The sequence below is a fragment of the Hyla sarda genome, chromosome 1 (genome assembly GCF_029499605.1).
Source record: "Hyla sarda isolate aHylSar1 chromosome 1, aHylSar1.hap1, whole genome shotgun sequence".
Lineage (NCBI taxonomy): Eukaryota > Metazoa > Chordata > Amphibia > Anura > Hylidae > Hyla > Hyla sarda.
The window spans coordinates 558,089,695-558,105,075 of record NC_079189.1 but is presented as its reverse complement, the minus strand read 5'-3'; the positions used below and the strand labels follow the sequence as shown (position 1 = coordinate 558,105,075).

The 15,381-nt window shown below is 45.5% G+C and overlaps 1 long non-coding RNA gene across 1 annotated transcript in view; it reads right to left on the bottom strand.

The window, feature by feature from the left end:
- The window catches only part of LOC130293434 (uncharacterized), a 79,457-nt gene that overhangs the window by 49,132 nt on the left and 14,944 nt on the right, over positions 1-15,381 (bottom strand). The gene's annotated exons all lie outside the window — the stretch shown is intronic.

Sequence of the window (15,381 nt, the reverse complement as noted above, 5' to 3'; positions counted from 1 at the left end):
AAGGACAGGGGATAAGATGTCTGATCGTGGGGGTCCTGTCACTAGCAACCCCCATGATCTCCCTGCTGCACCCAGGGTTCGTTTAGAGAGTCGGGTGTAGCGACGGAGGCTCGTGACGTCACGGCCACACCCCCTCAATGCAAGTCTATGGCAGGGGTTGGGCCATCACGCCCCCTCCCATAGAGTTGCATTGAGGGGCATGGCCGTGACGTCACGAGCAAGCCAGGGCTGGGACATCACATGCCTCCACCCCGCATCGCCTGTCATCCGGCATAGAGCGAAGTTCGCTCTGTGCACTGGATATCTGGGGTTCCGCAGACAAGATCGCAGGGGTTCCCAGCGGCGGGACCCCCTTGATCAGACATCTTATCCCCTATCCTTTGGATAGGGGATATGATGTCTAGTGGTGGAGAACCTCTTTAAGGAGCCAAGCTAGAAGGTTCTTGGTTGGATTTAGACAAAAATGAGCTATGGGCAAACATAAAGGTGAAGCCCAATCGATTCTCTTATTTGGATGACCCCTCCTCTATGCTGGATTTCCTGTTTCTATTTTTTGGCTCCAGAATGTCCAATGCATATGCTGATGTCTTGCTGATCATTCTAATGCCTCAATGTTTCTGTGTATTCCGGAGTTGTTTCTTGTTATAATCTCCCTTTTGACACTGCTCAAAGGTTTTCTAGTTGCAATGTCTTCTCCCAGTTTTGACCAGATACCCCAGCCATCATTATTTGCGGCTTTAGTATAGTAAGCGTAGGGACATTTTTTCAGACTTGCAAATATCTATTCCAATTAAGGACCAACAATATGGCTACCTTTTCTGCCTCTGGTCCCATCATCCCTCAGAATGGCAGTTACTGATCATGATAACATTTTAATATGACAAATTGATCATGTTAAAATTTTAGGCTATTGCAATGTGAGATAAAGGGGGGGGGGGGGCAGTGTTTTTTTCCTCACCACCTGGTTTTATTCATGTCCTCTTAGGATGCCCATGGAAGTATCTTTTTTTTGGTAGAGTTAGTGTCACGATCTGCAACAGCTTGTCACATTTTGCTATCTGCTGTTCAATCATGGAGTTTTTTTCAAACTGTTGCTGCTCTCTGTTTCTGCCGTATCCTGTTCTCCAGCAAGAAAATAGTTAATTATTCTGTTTATATGTTCCTTCAGTCTGCGTTACCACATGCAGGTGAATGCTTGTGGCCAAGATTACGTTCCCAACATCTCACCAATGGCCACGCGATTGGTGAACACATTGGGGCATGGTTTCATAGTTACATAGTTTATACGGTTGAAAAAGACCAGAGTCCATCAAGTTCAACCTATAACCCTAATGAATCCCTACTGAGTTGATCCAGAAGAAGGCAAAAAACCCTCATACTAGAGGTAAAAATTCCTTCCCGACTCCAAATATGGCATCACAATAAATCCCTGGATCAACGTTCTGTCCCTATAAATCTAATATACATAACCAGCGTTGTTATTATTGTTACGCCTAGCGCTCCGGGTCCCCGCTCCTCCCCGGAGCGCTCACGGCGTCCTTCTCCCTGCAGCTCCCCGGTCAGCGCTGACCGGGAGCGCTGCTCTGCCATGGCCGTTGGGGATGCGATTCGCACAGCGGGACGCGCCCGCTTGCGAGTCGCATCCCAGGTCACTTACCCGTTCCCGTCTCCTGCGGTCATGTGCTGGCGCGCGCGGCTCCGCTCTCTAGGGCGCGCGCGCGCCAGCTCCCTGAGACTTAAAGGGCCAGTGCACCAATGATTGGTGCCTGGCCCAATTAGCTTAATTGGTTCCCACCTGTTCCCTGCTTATATCTAGTCTCCTCCCTTGCACTCCCTTGCCGGATCTTGTTGCCTTAGTGCCAGTGAAAGCGTTCTTTGTGTGTTTATACCCTGTGTACCAGAACTATTGCTATCTCCCCTGACTACGAACCTTGCCGCCTGCCCCCGACCTTCTGCTACGTCCGACTTTGCTTCTGCCTACTCCCTTGTACCTCGCCTATCTTCAGCAGCCAGAGAGGTGCCGTTGCTAGTGGATACGACCTGGTCACTACCGCCGCAGCAAGACCATCCCGCTTTGCGGCGGGCTCTGGTGAAAACCAGTAGTGTCTTAGAACCGGTCCACTAGCACGGTCCTCGCCATCCCTCTCTGGCACAGAGGATCCACCTCCTGCCAGCCGGCATCGTGACAGTAGATCCGGCCATGGATCCCGCTGAAGTTCCTCTGCCTGTTGTCGCCGACCTCCCCACACTGGTCGCCCAGCAAGCCCGACAGATTGCCCAACAAGATCACCAGCTGTCGTACTTGACCACCATGACTCAGCAACTCCAGTCGCAGCTACAGCAGATTCAGTCTCAGCTACAGCAGCAGCAACCATCTCCTCCGCCAGCTCCTGCACCTCTTCCGCAGCGAGTGGCCACTCCTAGCCTCCGCCTGTCTTTGCCGGACAAATTTAATGGGGACTCTAAGTTTTGCCGTGGCTTCCTTTCCCAATGTTCCCTGCATCTGGAGATGATGTCGGATCAGTTTCCTACTGAAAGGTCTAAGGTGGCTTTCGTAGTCAGCCTTCTGTCTGGAAAAGCCCTGTCATGGGCCACACCGCTCTGGGACCGCGATGACCCTGTCACTGCCTCTGTACACTCCTTCTTCTCGGAAATTCGAAGTGTCTTTGAGGAACCTGCCCGAGCCTCTTCTGCTGAGACTGCCCTGCTGAACCTGGTCCAGGGTAATTCCTCCGTTGGCGAGTACGCCATACAATTCCGTACTCTTGCTTCTGAACTATCCTGGAATAATGAGGCTCTCTGCGCGACCTTTAAAAAAGGCCTATCCAGCAACATTAAGGATGTTCTGGCCGCACGAGAGACTCCTGCTAACCTGCATGAACTCATTCATCTAGCCACTCGCATTGACATGCGTTTTTCTGAGAGGCATCAAGAGCTCCGCCAGGAAAAGGACTTAGATCTCTGGACACCTCTCCCACAGTCTCCACTGCAATCTGCGCCTAGGCCTCCCGCCGAGGAGGCCATGCAAGTGGATCGGTCTCGCCTGACCCTGGAAGAGAGGAATCGCCGTAAGGAAGAGAATCTTTGTTTGTACTGTGCCAGTACTGAACATTTTCTGGTGGATTGCCCAATCCGTCCTCCACGTCTGGGAAACGCACGCTCGCACTCAGCTCTCGTGGGTGTGGCGTCTCTTGATGCCAAGTCGGCTTCTCCACGTCTCACGGTACCTGTTCGGATTTCCACTTCAGCCAGCTCTCCCCTCTCAGCCGTGGCCTGCCTGGACTCTGGAGCTTCTGGGAATTTTATTCGGGACTCCTTTGTGAATAAATTCCGGATTCCGGTGACCCGTCTTGTCAAGCCACTCCACATTTCCGCGGTCAACGGAGCCAGGGTGGACTGTACCATACGTTTCCGCACGGAGCCCCTTCTTATGAGCATCGGATCTCACCACGAGAGGATTGAACTTTTGGTCCTCCCCAATTGCACCTCGGAAATTCTCCTTGGACTTCCCTGGCTTCAACTTCATTCCCCAACCCTGGATTGGTCCACTGGGGAGATCAAGAGTTGGGGGTCCTCTTGTTCCAAGAACTGTCTAAAACCGGTTCCCAGTAACCCTTGCCGTAACTCTGTGGTTCCTCCTGTATCTGGTCCCCCTAAGGTCATTAAGGACTCTGCCTGCCACAGGAAATGCCCCTCCCCCCCTCCCAGTTCCATCAGGCAAGCTTCTGTGTCCCCTCATGGCCCTCGTCCTGGTGTCACACTGCCCCGTGCCAGGTCCCGCCCTCTGCCCTCTCTCCCCATTCCTACTCCTGCGGTTCTGCCTGCCGTTGAGGAATCCCTCCATCCTTTCCCGGTGTCCTCATCCCAGGGGAGGCAGTTACCCGATAAAGAGAAGGGGAGACCTAAGGGGGGGGGTACTGTTACGCCTAGCGCTCCGGGTCCCCGCTCCTCCCCGGAGCGCTCACGGCGTCCTTCTCCCTGCAGCTCCCCGGTCAGCGCTGACCGGGAGCGCTGCTCTGCCATGGCCGTTGGGGATGCGATTCGCACAGCGGGACGCGCCCGCTTGCGAGTCGCATCCCAGGTCACTTACCCGTTCCCGTCTCCTGCGGTCATGTGCTGGCGCGCGCGGCTCCGCTCTCTAGGGCGCGCGCGCGCCAGCTCCCTGAGACTTAAAGGGCCAGTGCACCAATGATTGGTGCCTGGCCCAATTAGCTTAATTGGTTCCCACCTGTTCCCTGCTTATATCTAGTCTCCTCCCTTGCACTCCCTTGCCGGATCTTGTTGCCTTAGTGCCAGTGAAAGCGTTCTTTGTGTGTTTATACCCTGTGTACCAGAACTATTGCTATCTCCCCTGACTACGAACCTTGCCGCCTGCCCCCGACCTTCTGCTACGTCCGACTTTGCTTCTGCCTACTCCCTTGTACCTCGCCTATCTTCAGCAGCCAGAGAGGTGCCGTTGCTAGTGGATACGACCTGGTCACTACCGCCGCAGCAAGACCATCCCGCTTTGCGGCGGGCTCTGGTGAAAACCAGTAGTGTCTTAGAACCGGTCCACTAGCACGGTCCTCGCCATCCCTCTCTGGCACAGAGGATCCACCTCCTGCCAGCCGGCATCGTGACAATTATTCTCCAAAAATGCATCCAGACCCCTTTTAAATTCTTTTACAGAGTTCCCTATGACCATCTCCTCAGGCAGAGAATTCCACAGGTTCACTGCTCTTACAGTAAAGAACCCCAGTCTGTGCTGGTGTAGAAACCTTCTTTCCTCTAAATGTAGAGGATGCCCCCTTGTTATAGATACAGTTCTGGGTATAAATAGATCATGGCAGAGATCTCTGTACTGCCCCCTGATATATTTATACATAGTTATTAGGTCTCCCCTAAGCCTTCTTTTTTCTAAACTAAATAACCCTAATTCTGATAATCTTTCTGGGTACTGTAGTCCTCCCATTCCCTGTATTACTCTGGTTGCCCGTCTTTGAACCCTCTCCAGCTCCACTATATCTTTCTTGTACACTGGTGCCCAGTACTGTACACAGTATTCCATGTGTGGTCTGACTAGGGATTTGTACAGTGGTAGAATTATTTCCTTGTCGTGGGCATCTATGCCCCTATTGATGCCCCCCATTATTTTATTTGCCTTGGCAGCAGCTGCTCGACACTGGTCACTACAGATAAATTTACTGTTAACTAAGACCCCTAAGTCCTTTTCCACATCAGTCGTCCCAAGTGTTCTCCCATTTAATGCATAATCGCATAATGCATAAGTTCCTCCAGCTTGTTACTCATCAGATCCGACTATATAAACCAGCCTCTCTCCATGGAACCTTGCTTGAGTGTCTGATCGGTTCTGCTTATGCTCAGGTCCCTAATCCTGGACATGTGCATATAATTATTTATGCCTCTATCCCCTATATTTATTATAAAAATCCCTCTTTTCGTTAGCTCACAGTGTTATAAATCCTCTCAGTGGGGGGCGCGTGTCCCTTCTTGTGGCAGTGGGAGGTGATCGATGTGTCTGATCTTGCAGCCTTGTCAATGAGTCATCTCTTGTCCATGACTCATGGACAAGCCTGATGCTGCTGCAAGACTGGTTAGTGTCCCAGTAGGTATGGGGCCCCCTAGTGGTGGAATTTTCAGAGGCTGTTTTCTTCATCAAATATTGAAAAAATGTTTAACAACCATATTACAAAAGATCATTAATTTTCATTAGTAACAACATATAAAAAGTTTTTTGGTTCTGACAGTGCCCATTTAAGTTAATTAAAAAAAAATCTATTAAAAAAACAAACTTTTGATGCAGCTGCTTCTGTCATAATGTGGCCTTTAGGCAAAACAAAAATCCTTTGATTAAGTCCACATGGGTCAGAACTGGGACAGATCTATATGAAAACTGTTTGAAAATGTCTATAGCAGTGGTCTTCAACCTGTGGACCTCCAGATGTTTCAAAACTACAACTCCCAGCATGCCCGGACAGCCGGTGGCTGTCCGGGCATGCTGGGAGTTGTAGTTTTGCAACATCTGAAGGTCCGCACGTTGAAGACCACTGGTCTATAGGAATCTTTGGATTTTTGCATAGGAATACTGGATTTTTTAAATACATTTTTGAAATACATTTCTTTGAAGATGAACTTATGTTTGTGCCCAAATATGGACTACACGTTGTCCACTTTCCTTAGTTTTAATGGAACTCCTGACTCTGCAGTTACATACCGTGTTTCTCCGAAAATAAGACCGGGTCTTATATTAATTTTAGTCACAAAAAAGGGCTTATTTATTTATGGGGGCTGCAGGAGTGTGGAGGATGGGGGTCTGTGGGGGGATGGGGGGGCTTTAGCAGTGTGGAGGATGGGGGGCTGTAGCAGTGTGAAGGATGCTGCACCCCCCATCTTCCACACTGCGGGATTTCCTTCTGCTGCTTACCGGTAGCAGGCGGAGAGGGGACACGTCCGTGACGTCGGGCGTGCATACGCGCAGACGTTTTAAAGCGACAGCGTCCCTGCCCCGGCTCATTTAACTTGCCAAGGGACCAGCCAAAGGTGGGGGCGGGGGGGGGGGGGGGGGTCCACATCGCATTAATGGCAGCCGTGGTCCGTTAGTTGAGTACCCCTGGCCCTAGGTCTTATTTTCGGGGTAGGCTTATATTGCAGCCCACCCCGATAATCCAGCTAGGGCTTATTTTCGGGGTAGGGTGTATTTTCGGGGAAACAGGGTAGTTACAATAGCATTGGTACTTGTCTAATTGTGTTGACATTATTGTACATTCTAGTAGGGATCGACCGATTATCGGTTTGGCCGATATTATCGGCCGATATTCATTATTTTGGACGTTATCGGCAATTACCTTGCTGATAATCCAATAATGCCCCGTCCCCGCACCCCCCCCATAGCACCCCACATCACCACCCTGCACCGCACGCCGTTTTTTTAAAAAAACGCTCTCCTTCTGTCTCCAGGTTGGATGTGGTTCCGCAGCTCAGTTTCATTGAAGTGGATGGAGCCAAGTTGCTATACTACACACAAACTGGGGACAACCATGGAGCTGTTTTTGGAAGAAAGTAGCTCTGTTTTCCATTCCTGGATAACCCCTTTAAAGGATGTTGTAGGCTTTAGTACCTCAATAGGTTATTAGCGATCATACCATAAGAAACAGATGCTAGTGACGTGTTTGACTTGAAAGTTACTTCCAAAATGGGTTTTATTCCATTAAACCTTCTGGCCCAATGTTATATCTGGACCTATTGGAGATTCCTCTGGTACAATAATAGGTCATTCTAAAAGTGCGTGCATGTGCTATGGATGCTATTCGTCATCTTGCCTTTGGTCTCCTTCTAGTTGGACATTTGCATACTTGATACCTCTAGGTTAAAGGGGTACTCTGCCTCTAGAAATCTTATCCCCTATCCAAAGAATAGGGGATAAGATGTCTGATCGTGGGGGTCCTGCCGCTGGGAACCCCCGCGATCTCCCTGCAGCACTTGGCGTTCGTTTAGAACGTCGGGTGCAGCTACGGCGCGCCGAAGGCTCTTGATGTCATGGACACACGCCCCTTAATGCAAATCTACGGCAGTCACACCCCCTCCCATAGACTTGCATCAAGGGGGCGTGGCCATGCTGTCATGAGCAGGCGTGACCTTGACATCACAAGCCTTCACCCCGCATCGCCAGTCATCCAGCACGGAGAAAAGTTTGCTATGTGTCTGGGGTGCCACAGCCAATATCGTGGGGGTCCCCGGCGGCAGGCCCCCGCGATCAGACATCTTATGTCATAAGAGGTCTAGGGGTGGAGTACCCCTTCAAGGTTCCTGGTGTGACACAATAATTTTATTTGTAGGGCTAAAAAAAAGCTGAAAGAATAAAAGACCTTACTTTAATAGGTTACGCCAACTCGGAAGTTGGGGAATATTCTGTGTATTCACCGACAACTAGTATTTCTCTGTCAATGTTACAGCGCCCTAACTAAATATTGGGAATTGAGATCCCCCGATGAGGCCCTCTTTACTTCCTAATATAAATAGGGATTTCTAAATTGTTACAGGAATCAAGCATATTAATTCGCAGAACGTTTTTGACACAGATGTCTTCCATAAATGGAGATGAAGTAATCCACCTTATTCTTCATACACCTCTGCCATAAGATAAACCAATGGGAAATAAAAGATTTGTCAAAGAGAAGAGGAAATGTGAAATCTGAATGTTGAACAGATGTGAATGAGAAGAGCGACAAGAGGGCGAACAATGCAGATCCTGTTCTCACATCTATATAATGGAGAAGTAGAAAAATAGCCATAAGTACACTGTAAACTGATATATACTATAAAAAGATCGCTTCTGTTCTTTCTGGGGTCTAGATTCATTTTGGGTACTTGTCTGGGATCTGAATTCATTAAATTGAGATTTGGCCTTAAAGGGGTACTCCACTGGCCAGCTTTCGGAATATTTAGTTCCGAACTCTGTGTGCACGCTGCAGGGGTTGGCCACACCCCCTCATGATGTCAGGCCACCCCCGCAGTGCACACACAGCATTCGGAACTAAATTTTCCTAATGCTGGCCAGTGGAGTACCCCTTTCATTTGTTTTGAGGTCTGCTCTGAGGTTTGAGTTAATTTAGGAGTCTGGTTTGCCGTTTAAATTTATTTTGTGGCCTGTTCAGGGGTTTGAATTTATTTTGGGGTCTGGTCTAGGGTCTGAATTTATTTTGGGGTCTGGTCTAGGGTCTGAATTTATTTTGGGGTCTGGTTTAGGGTCTGAATTTATTTTGGGGTCTGGTCTAGGGTCTGAATTTATTTTGGGGTCTGGTTTAGGGTCTGAATTTATTTTGGGGTCTGATCTGGAGCTAGTGATGAACCCAGTTGTGTATCATTACTTGCTCCTCCATAGCCAGCCATCTTATGGACTGGGGAGCTGTCTGGCCGGAACCTGGGGACCGAGGATCACAAGGGGCAGAACCACATGCTTATACAGAACAGGGTCAAAGTGAAGCCTTGGGGTACTAGTAAGTGAATTATTATAATCACTAGCTGAGTACCCAGCATTGCTTGGTCTTCCTACCTAAATCTTGTGAGGGAGGAAATGCAGCCACTTAACCTTCCCAGTCTCGTGAAGCCCCAGTAGTGATAGGCTGTTCATCCTCCCTGCACTCCTCACTGCAGCAGTGCCCTCTCCCCCCCCCCCCCACTGATGTCTTCTCTACCCCCCCCCCACTCTTCTCTCAGCCCCCAATAAATCTCACACCCACCGCCTCATCCCCTTTCCCTGACCCTGCACTAACTATTCTTGGCACCTGCCTGACAGAAAGTTTAATCATACTTTACCATGTGGTCCGGAGGGGGGATCTTTAAAACTTCTGGACAATCTCTGCAGCCCGAGTCAAGGTAAAGTATGATTTTACTGTCTTGGCTCCATTATTTTACTCTCAGGTTGAGGAGATTGTTGGTATTAGGACATCCTATAGAAAATTGCCAGCTCACCACCACGGATCCGTGCCTGGCAGGACACTTCCAATGTAGTACAAAGCAGCAATGATCCAGCACTTGAAATTACGAAAAGCTTTATTGAAGATCACTGGGCACAAGTATGGTTGGTTTTACTTGTGTCCAGTGATCTTCAATAAAGCTTTTCGTAATTTCAAGTGCTGGATCAATGCTTATCATTAATATCCATATGCATATGAAATTCTAATGGTTATAAAGTGTCAATTTTTTTTTTATTATTTGTTTCTGCCTCAACTTTAGATCAAGCAGAAGACTGAGAAAGCTCTACACTCACCGCCAACGTTATGTGAAAACTTAATTTATTAATTATGCAAAAGAATGAATTCCTGACACTTCCTATTTAGATTATTCTACTTTTATATTGTTTGTAATACAATGTCTGCATCATTAAACACAACATTTTCGTATCTTTTCATTTGCATTATGTATACTACCTATGGGCATTCTTTCCCCATACCAATGTGGCCACCACGGGCACCTTGCGTTTACTGTGCATGCGCGAACGCCCCCGGTGATGCAGGTGATCGGATGCGCCATTGGCTAGTCTGTTTCCTTACAGTACATATTAGCTGCTGAATACTACAGAGGAAATTATTTTCTTTTTGGAACACAGTACTCTCTGCTGACATCATGACCACAGTGCTCTCTCCTGACATCTCTGTCCATTTTAGGAATTGTCCAGAGCAGCATATGTTTTCTATGGGGATTTTCTCCTACTCTGGACAGTTCTTGAAATGGACAGATATGTCAGCAGAGAGCACTGTGGTCATGATGTCAGCAGAGAGCTCTGTGTTCCCAAAAGAAAAGAATTTCCTCTGTAGTATTCAGCAGCTAATAAGTACTGGAAGGATTAAGATTTTTTAATAGAAGTAATTTACAATTCTGTTTAACTTTCTGGCACCAGTTGAAAAAAAAAAAAAGTTTTCCACCGGAGTAACCCTATAACTTGCACCTTGGTTGACATGATTTGGTTTACACTATTTTATGTAATATTATGTATATGAATTTTGCAAGAAGCAATCGGCACCTTATGAATGGCACCAGAGACTATTTATACTATGAATCACTGTGTATATCATGTATTTACTTCAGATTTTTTACTGTAACACACTTTTTATCACTAATTATTTTTGAAATGTATTGATGAATTGATTAGTCTTTTATCATATAAATATGTGGCACTTTCAACTTGATGTATGCTTGCAAAAGCCGGTGTGAGACCGGTGAAACGTTGTATCACTTTTTGTTATGGGATAATAAACTAATTTGAACCATTTTGGAGTTCTGCGGAACCTCTTTGCCTGCATCTAACAGACAGACCATGACCGGAACTGTGCTGACTGCACCCACCACACCATTGCACTACTGGGTTGTGCTATCCATCTCATATCTATCTATCTCATATCTATCTATCTATCTATCTATCTATCTCATATCTATCTATCTATCTCATATCTATCTCATATCTATCTATCCATCTCATATCTATCTATCTATCTATCTATCTCATATCTATCTATCTATCTCATATCTATCTATCTATAGATCTATCTCATATCTATCTATCCATCTCATATCTATCTATCTCATATCTATCTATCTATCTATCTATCTCATATCTATCTCATATCTATCTATCCATCTCATATCTATCTATCCATCTCATATCTATCTATCTCATATCTATCTATCTACAGAAAAAATGCAGGCAGCACACCACAGCTTGTATCAAAAAGGAAAGTGAGTTTATTCCATGATGTGTGCTGCCTGCATTTTTTCTGTGGATTGAAGAACCAGTGGGCCGAGGTTCAGAACATGCGTGCACCCCTTTTCTCTTTTTTGCCATATATTTTTGGATGTGCTGTTTCTATTGCAATTTTATCTATCTATCTCATATCTATCTATCTATCTATCTATCTATCATCTATCTATCTATCTCATATCTATCTATCTATCTATCTCATATCTATCTATCTATCTTATATCTATCTAATATCTATCTATCTCATATATTTCTATCTATCTATCTCATATCTATCTAGCTATCTATCTCATTTCTATCTATATATCTCATATCTATCTATCTATCTATCTATCTATCTATCTATCTATCTATCTATATCTATCTATCTATCTATCTCATATCTATCTATCTATCTATCTAATATCTATCTATCTATCTATCTATCTCATATCTATCTCATATCTATCTATATATCTATCTATCTATCTCATATCTATCTATCTCATATCTATCTATCTATCTATCTATCTATCTCATATCTATCTATCTATCTATCTATCTCATATCTATCTATCTCATATCTATCTATCTATCTATCTATCTCATATCTATCTCATATCTATCTATCTATCTCATATCTATCTATCCATCTTCTAGACCTCCAGCCTTTTTTCCGGCTCCTTTTTTCTCTATCACTTGATCCATGTGTAAAGCTCTTGAATAAACGCAGGCTACTTGTTACATAAAATTACATTTGGTCCTGAAGTGTTACAGGAAACAAATAGACTTTCTCTTAAATAAATACAGAGAGACAGTCGGTATGTTTTACATTTTATTACCACCATGCCTTGGTGTTTGGACAAGAAATCTATTACTGGGTGTTCTCCAAGTCCTTATTTAAGGCATAAATACCAAAACGGGCTTATTACAGACATTTCTCTGAAAGCACATGTCCTCCCAGAAACCACAAGTCATTATGGAGCATTACCTCCAGAAAGTGGAAGCCTGAAAAACACAGCGCGGGAAATGCAGATAATACAGTAAGGAGCCACAATGTCATACATAGCATCTATGCACATTTCATTACACCAGTGTTTCCCAACCAGGGAGCCTCCAGCTGTTGCAAAACTACAACTCCTAGCATGCCTGGACAGCCTTTTGCTCCTACTCTGGACACTTCCTAAAATGGACAGAGGTCTCAGCAGAGAGCACCGTGGTAAGACAGAAAGGAAATTCCTCTGGAACATACAGCAGCTGATAAGTACTGGAAGGGTTAAGATTTTTAAATAGAAGTTATTTCCAAATCTGTTTTACTTTCTGGCACCAGTTGATTAAAAAAAAAAAAAAAAATGTTTTCCAGTGGAGTACCCCTTTAAGAGTTTTTAAGGTCAACATAACCTCCTTTCAGTTACATACAAATAGGAGGTACAATACTTTTTTTTTTTTTTACTCATTAGGGTAGGGTCACACGGCTGTCACGCCCCCTCCCATAGACTTGCATTGAGGGGGCGGGGCGTGACATCACAATAATCTGTCCCCGTGGTCGGGAGGCAAAAGACTGAGAACCTCCAGCGCTTCCGGCAGTACTTACAGGTGGGTGCTGCATGCTAGATTGCAGCGGGACCCCCGCGATCAGACGTCTTATCCCCTATCCTTTGCATATGGGATAAGATGTCTTTAGGCCAGAGTACCCCTTTAAGTACTCGCTGATACCAATTACAGATACTTTTTTCAATGTCACGTGGTAGGGTTTTTTTTTTTTTTTTTTCATTTTTTTTTCTTTAAAGGAAAAAAAGTTTTTTTTTAGTTTTTATAAGAGAAAATGCTTTTTTTTTTAAAAATACAATATATATATATATATTATTTTATTTAAACTTTTCAAAATGGGGGGTGATTCAAATTTTGATTGGGGAAGGGATTATTCACATGAATAATTATTATTTAGAAAAAAAATTTCAAAAATGTTTAGTCTCCATAGGGGACTATTACATGCAATCTGTAGATTGCATACACTGATCAATGCTATGACAGTGTTATCGGTGCTCCTTTACTACTGCCTGCCATGGTTGGCTACAGTGAAGAAGCGACAATTGGACAGCACAGAGCATGGTAAGGGACCCCCGGTCGTCCTTTCGGCTAATTGGTACACCTCCATTTTACCGCAGTGATCCCGATCAGCATCCATGAGCTAACTGGCAGTTAACTTCAGGACATTTAGATACCACAATCAACTTTGATCGCGGAGTCTAAAAGGTTAATGCAGGTCCCAGCTATGATGTGCTATCAGCTGCTGAGCACAGTGCATAGCTCGGGAGTGGGCACAGGGGGCACAGGGGAGTTGATCTGTCCGGAGAGTGCGGGTGGTTTACTGCACCTCCATGATACCTGCCGACTCGCACAAATGTCCAGTTTCGGTCCTGACACCGATACCAGGACATCCCTAATATATATATATCGATACCGCTATCGGGACATCCCTAATATATATATTAATGTATGCACATGTCAAGCAGTATACAGCAATAACAGTACGTGTTACACTTGTTTACATGCACAGTACCCAGACAGGATTAAGCAGCGGTGAATCTACTGCCAACTAATGGTCCTTGAGCAGCCAAAAGATCTGGTACCAGGATAGTGCCCATACCATAAAGACAGACTACGTGGATACTATTGAATCCTTCAATTGAGAAACTCTGTCCCATCTCTAACAGTAATTCACATAATATCCAGCACCTTCATATCCAGCAAGAAAACTTCTCTATACAGAACATTATAAAATGTCACACAATTGGAAATGAAGACAGGACGTAATGATGACCTGTAAGGTCTGTGGTTAAGGTGTTTACCCTAAAACGTGTGTCAGACCACTATATCCTAACGTGTGTCACTGTAAAATGTGCTGAATAAAGACGTTCTATTGCTGGATCCGGATATCCTTTCTTTGTCTGAATTAGCTCTGTGGACAGTTACACTCATGGCTGATCTGTGGGATAAGCCGCATTACTTGTCTGTATATCTCTTACAAAAATGGGTGTGGAGCGTACCGGTGCGGAACACCCTTGTCTACCTGCCCTGTCAGGTGGATTTCAACTTATGTGTCCGCTTCTGGCCCAGAGCTCCATGTTAAAATGTATTTTAACACCTGTCTTTATTGTATTTTCATCATCTTATGTAATTGCATTCCATTGTCATGTAAGGAATCAATATCTCTGTAGGAGGATGGGTGAGAAACCACATAAGCAATACAGCCAATCAGGGCGCCTGTCCTTCCCCACCAGGGTCTATTTGTGAGACAGGAGGGAGACAAGACCTCTGCTGTGTGACTTTTTCCTTACCTCATGGGGACAGGCCCAAGACCCAGATGCTGAATCAGTGGATTAAGAGCGACTACACACTTTCTACAAGGATCCCCCTGACCATGTCGTCAGTCCAGTCCAAAGGATAAAGGTGTGAAGTTCCTCAGGCCAAATCTGTCTGATAAAGTCCATTCTGGCGGTAAGCACTCAAATTGGATTCCCTATTGTGAAGCAGCTTTAGTCAGTGCTAGTCAGCTCCCAAAGTCAAGTCTACACAAGTCAAGGCTATTCAAGTCAAGGTTAATAAAGTCAAGTCACGTCACAGTCGGTCAAGATTTTCCTAAAAGTCCTGTAATGCAACTGTGGTTTCTAACTGCATCATTCACTTCAATTGCACAGCTGCTGAACTGAACTGTCTGTACTACCTACCCTGCCATTGTTCTAGTAAAGTTCAAGTGGTTTCCATAACCTGGCATTGGAGGTATTCTTTACCTGGCGCTTGGCACCGGCAACTGCTTCATCCTTGCAGTGAGGTGGGTTAACACTCTTGGCGTCACTAACATTCTTATAGTCACATCACCCAACAGTCTACATGCATGCCATTACCCCAGCCTACCACAGGTGCTAAGAACCAGAGCAAGAATCCCCTCTCCATTAGCTGGATGCTGATCAACATAACTTTCACTATGTGTGCCATTCAGCTTTCACAGACTCCAGAATGTTTGATCAGCTTCTTTGTTATTCAGGAGTCAGAGAAAGCTTTGGCTATTCAAGCATGCTGTGAGTTGTAGTTTTGCAACAGTTGGAGCTACTGTGTTAGAGCAGTGTTGCCTTTAGCTGTTG